The 5,662-nt window shown below is 41.5% G+C and overlaps 1 long non-coding RNA gene across 1 annotated transcript; it reads right to left on the minus strand.

Moving 5' to 3' along the window:
- Positions 1-970: 970 nt before the first annotated feature.
- LOC120501955 lies at positions 971-5,439 on the minus strand. Its single transcript, XR_005627422.1, has 3 exons — positions 5,378-5,439; positions 1,429-1,562; positions 971-1,033 (listed from the first exon to the last, which is right to left on the minus strand). It is a non-coding gene; the product is annotated as an uncharacterized LOC120501955 (long non-coding RNA).
- Between the last annotated feature and the right edge of the window lie 223 nt (positions 5,440-5,662).

A 5,662-nucleotide genomic window follows, 5' to 3' on the forward strand; every position in this document is an offset into this window, starting at 1 on the left:
TCCAAAACTGATGTATTTGTCTATGCTTCCTACACAGTGACCTTGAAAATGTTATCATAGATTTACTCTGGCAAAGCCAAGAGCAGTGGCAGGGTTTGTTTCCAGTGCCTACTTGAAAAGTCCTGAGATTCTCTGGACATTGATCAGTCGAGTGTAATTTCTTTAAACTTCAGCAAAAAGCTACAACTGTCATCCTGTAGTACTTTTTTTGAAACCTAAAGAGAACCTGAAGTGAATCAATTCTCAGTCAAGCACCACATTAGTCCGTCACAGAAGGTTAGCCCCTCAACGGTGTAATTTAATGCCTTTAGCTGCTCATTATGCACACTAATGGACGCACAGCTATGAGAAAACAGCCATCGCTGCCCAGCACCCGTTTTAGCAGGAATAGCATTCGCAGTAATTTCTTTTTAATCACATGTGGACTGTTTCCAGCTACCATTATCGTAGGCAGATGTGTTCAGAGCTAGTAAGCTTCACAGGAACAGGCACCAAAAACTCTTACTACTCACTCTTATTAACCTCTTGTCTGGATTAGGACCCTTAGTTATTAAACCTATTTTATCAATTTAATTTTCAGAAACCTCCCAGCATTTGTTTAAACCTTTTCTTCACATTTACATTTGTTTAACAGTGCACTACTTTATGATGCAAGTCATAAAGATTGCCATTAAGATATATACACTTACAAAAAATACTTCTTCAATTAAAAAAAAAAAGAATAAAAGAAAAAAAGATAACACTTTTCCCATCTTTTATTATAGAAATGCCACTTTGGATAATGGGCACTATTGCTAGATCTTTACCTTAGCAGCCAGGAATGCTGATTCGAGTACTTTGCTTATATTATCCTGTTATCTGGGAATGGGGTCTTCAACAGTACAGAAAACTATGTGAGACATTCTTGATACTCTATTTAACTTACTTTACTATGTCTCCAAGGTGTTAAGTGAAGTCTGTCACTGTCCCAGAAAAGTTCCTTAACTCTTGTGGCTTTCACAAACTTATATAACCCATTTATCTTCCAATTCACCTGGGGATTACAGAAAACCTCAGCTGAGTCGCAGCTTTTAATGAGCTTAGCCGGAGCACAGGGCTGAGATACGGAGATTGCTCCTCCTCTGCAAGGCCATAGCTCAGACCGGGGTACAAAGACGGCAGTGTCAGAGCACAAGCCAGACCTGCTTCCCTTCTGCCTCTAGCCACACCGCCAGGAAAAGGCTCACTATGCCATTTGTGTGTATCATTGTTTCCTAAACGCGGAGGATCACTGAATTTCAGCTAACCCACAACATCAATTTTCACCTGTGCTGAAGGTTAAGATGCACGGTTGTGAGGTTAAGTGCCTCAAAGGGCTGGCTCAGGTTAACTATCATTACCTGGAGAAGCTTTGCTGAGAATTAGATTTCCCAGCAAGTTTTAGCTAACCTGAATGCCTGCTGTGACTGAAGATGCAGCTCTGTACTTGCTCAGATGAGAGATCTTAGTGTGCCTCTTCTGAGTATGAGCAGTCAGGAAACTATGCAGCCAGTTAGCTCAGGGAACTTCTGCTGAAAATTAACCTGAAAAATACAAATACAGTGGTTAGTTTTCACTAGCGTGAGTCTTCACAAAGCGTGTGGGAACAATGACTGGGGAGAAAAGGGCCAGAACAACTACTTTGGCTGCAACTTCTTAAAGGAATGGTGGGACCATCAGGAAGGGACTGAGACCTGTGCCCGGGCTTAGTGGGAGCTCTTTGCCATGACTTAAAACTGGGTTGTTTTGAAATAGTGTTTGCTGCATGTTTCTACGCTGCCTCCTGCTGAGGATGCTAAAGAGCTCAGCAAAGCTCACAAACAGCTCCTTGGTAGGTATTATCGCTCCTGTTTTACAGGAGTGAGCATGTGGACAGACTTTGGATCATTTGCCTGAAGCAAAAAGCAAGTTAGTGGAAGGGAGACAGAAAAACAAAGCCACTGATCCTTGATTCCCACCACTATGTTAATTAATAAATCGATTGTGACTAACATGCAGAACATTAAGAAATGCCCCCTGAGCATTTACCATCAGGTTAGGCAAATGAGCAGCTGTGTGGCCACACCAGTGCTTGCTCTGCTGCACAGGCAGGGAGGGCCGAGCACACAGCACCAGCCCCCGTGGGGCTCCGCACCCTCCTCCAGGTCTGGGGAGAGCAAACGAGGGGAGGCAACCCAGGAAAGGCACCAGGTACCATTCACATGTGGGTGCAACCCCAGCAGATCCTGACATCAGGGTCACATCTCGAGGGTGCAGGGTGTTGGCAGGTCTCAGCCTTGTGGTTGAGACCCCATGGTGAAGTTCTGCACCCTGCACTGAGTACAGGGGGAGCCACAGTTTTGTCATCCCTGACAAGTCAAGAGGAGTGTGCACAGCCTGTGTGGCTGTTGTCAAGCTACACCACTCCCAGCTGGGAAAGCAACTACAACTGTAATGCTATTGAAGGAGGAGGAAGTATTTTATTTCATTGCCTTTTACAAACCTACATTATGAAAGGGTACAAAAATCTTTGCCATTGCTTTAAAGCCCGTATGAAGCCTTGCAAAAATATATATTGCAACAGAGAAAGCAATACTTTACTGCTTTAATAGAGTGGTAAAAATCAGATTAACACCCACTTTATCATAGTTTCTGACCCTGCACTTCTGCCTTTCCTTCACACCGCTTTGTATGGACATGAAGGATGGCCCACACTGTAGGGTAATGGATATTCAGATCTCACCTGTTCAAAAGGGAGTTGCTAGTTGGCTGTTAAGTATTTTTATCTTGTGGTTTTACAGCCTCCCCTGCAACAAGCAAACAAGACGCTTCTGCCCCTGAAAGGTTGCAGAGTTAGCATGGCCCTTTGAGGTGGCACCAGAGAGGTAACAAGAGCTGATGTGCACAAAGCATGTGTCCACCAAGTAAGATTTGGTGTGTACTGACTCATTTTCACCTATTTAAAGTATTAATAGTGGTGTAAGTATTTTTTTATTTTTGCAGAAATCATCTTAACATCCTAATGTACAAAATACTGTTTTCATCTCAAAAATTTTCAGCTGAGGACCCATTTATAACATATGCTTAATTAAAAAAAAATCCTAATTCTTCTTTCAGCTAGTTTCAAATATGCTGTATTTCACTCATCCAGACTTTGGGCAATGTCTACTGTTCATTTTTGAAAAAATATCACACACAAAAAAGACTTGGGCAGAACTGAGGCAACTTATATGTGTGTAATGAAGCTCCTTCCCCTAACAGGGCAGATTTAATCCCCTGGCACTGACCCTTTGCTGTGTATATGAGCAGACAGGCCTTTTCCAATCTGACCACCGTTGCCCATCTCAACACATCTTAGATATCTTTTGTCACAAGTTTTCTATCTGATGCCACAGGAGGGCTTTTTTTACTCCTCAAAAGCCTTTCTAACCACTAATAGAAATGCTGGTTTATTGACACAGAAAATCAACTCATCAGAATCAGGTATTTCTGTGAGGACCTTGCAGCAGTGATGGCAGCCACAGGGATGGGGACATGCCACACAGCAAACCTGGGGGCTGCAGTGACACATTGCTTCAGGGTGTCTCTCTGTCCAGCTCATTCACAGGGGCTCACATGTCTCTGCAGTTCTTGTTCTGCTTTGGCAGAAGCCCAGGCGTGGGAGCAGTGACAAGATTGGGACAGAAGGTCTTTGGAGGAGAAAGGTAACCTGTGTCCTGGCAGTTCAGTTCTTCATCACTTCCCAGACTCCAGGGGAACACCAGTCTGGAGATCTTAATCAAGGAAGCATCTGGATGTCCAATTTTACTGCCTTTCCCAGCTAGCTAGCATGCCAAGGGCTTCCTTTCAGTTCCTACACCAGGATGTGCATGAAACTGACCCGTGACATTTAGACAAAATGAAGTCATAAAAGGGAGCACAGCAATGTCTGAAACCATTCCCTGGACATGGATTGCCATTGAAAGTGATGTGCATTATGAGAGCTTTCCCAGACAGGAACAGGAAAATGTAGGCCAACATCTCATCAGGGCCACAGGGTTTAGCAGCTCCTCTTTCTTTAAGTTTCCCACTGCATAATATCCCAGGCACAGACAGTAGCAAACATTGAGAGATGAGTGACAATAATAAATAACCTGTATTAATGATGGAATTTTATAAAATAAAATAAACAATCTAAGAGTAATAATTCCCTATGTCATTTTATCATCTGAACTTTCTGGAGTTGGTTGAATTGGCATTTAAAAGATATTTGCTCCTGCTTGCTTTGAGATGCAGCTGCATGACTTCAGAATAAACAACATAGAAACAGTGCAGGAACTTTGAGCTTCCACTACCATGACCAAGAGCAGAGCATAACCCAGTGAAGGACATCCTGAGGCCAGACTTGGGAAATGCTGAGAAGATCCAACACAACCAAACCCTTTCAGGCAGGAGTACCACACTATAAACAATATATTAAAGGCAACTTCCTAAAACCTTTCCTGGAAAGAAATTTATGTCATAGTTAAAGGCATTTCCCAAACATTTTCATCTTTGTTCTTTCAATCTTTGATAGTGTGGGAAGGAAATCAGACAGCTTGTGGATATTGCTGCTACCCTTCAATTCTACTGATAATAGTTGTGGAAACATACACATAAGAATAACTTCCTGAATGAAACAATATTTAGCGCATATAGAAGCCTTTGTTCTTGCTGCCCAGAGAATATATAGTTATACACAATTATAGTGAGTTTTACATGACCACTAGGATGTGTGAATGCTCTCTTTGAAAAAAGAAAAGCAGCAAAATCAGGTGGGTTTTTCCACTCAGAAGGGACAAACAAGCTCCATTTTTCTTAAGCCAGTTTTATCATAACAGGAAGTATTGCTCATTTTAAAATTGATTCTGAATTCTCTTACAAAAAAACTATGATGAACAGTGGACAGAGCTTTTCCCTTTTATTTTAATACCTTGAACAGATTATTCAAAAGAAGCAGCCAATGTGGCACCTGCTGAAACACATTCAGTCACAGGACTGAAGACATAGGGGTTTGATAATCCTGCCCTTACAATTAAAGAGAATCTACATTTTTTATTTTTTTTTTTTTGAGTCAGGCATAAAAAGAGAGAAATTTATGACAAATATACCTGTCACAGCCAGATAATAAAAAATACTAAGCAGTTAAGTTTTCCCCTGTGTTTAGACTTTCTAATTTTGTAAGACAGTAATAACTGGGGAATATAAAAATGGCCATGTTGGGTCAGACCAAAACACAGAAGCAAATATCCTCCAGCAGTTATGACTGTGCTGGGTAATTAAAAACAAAACAATGGAAGAAAAATAAATCTAAACAAAACAGAGCAAGGTGCAATAACTTCTTACAACTGTATACACTTACCTACTTATTTCATCAGAAATGCTGAAGGACAAGAACCCAAGCACTAGTCCTCAGAGAAGGTCTCCAGAAGGAAAGCAAGGGAGCAAATTGGACCAGAAGAAGTAAATTAAAACAAAAGAGACAACAGGTGTTCCTTGTTTTCATTTGTGGCAGGTGAATAGTAGGATTGTCATTTCCTGAAACAAAACTCAGCTCCCATAAGAAATCCTGGGGGGTGTAACTTTATTAAGCTTAGCTTTTCCCTCCTCTACACTGAAACAAGAAGAGATTATTATATGCTCATGT

Source organism: Passer montanus, unplaced genomic scaffold (assembly GCF_014805655.1).
Source record: "Passer montanus isolate IOZ18808 unplaced genomic scaffold, ASM1480565v1 scaffold21, whole genome shotgun sequence".
In the NCBI taxonomy this organism is placed as follows: domain Eukaryota; kingdom Metazoa; phylum Chordata; class Aves; order Passeriformes; family Passeridae; genus Passer; species Passer montanus.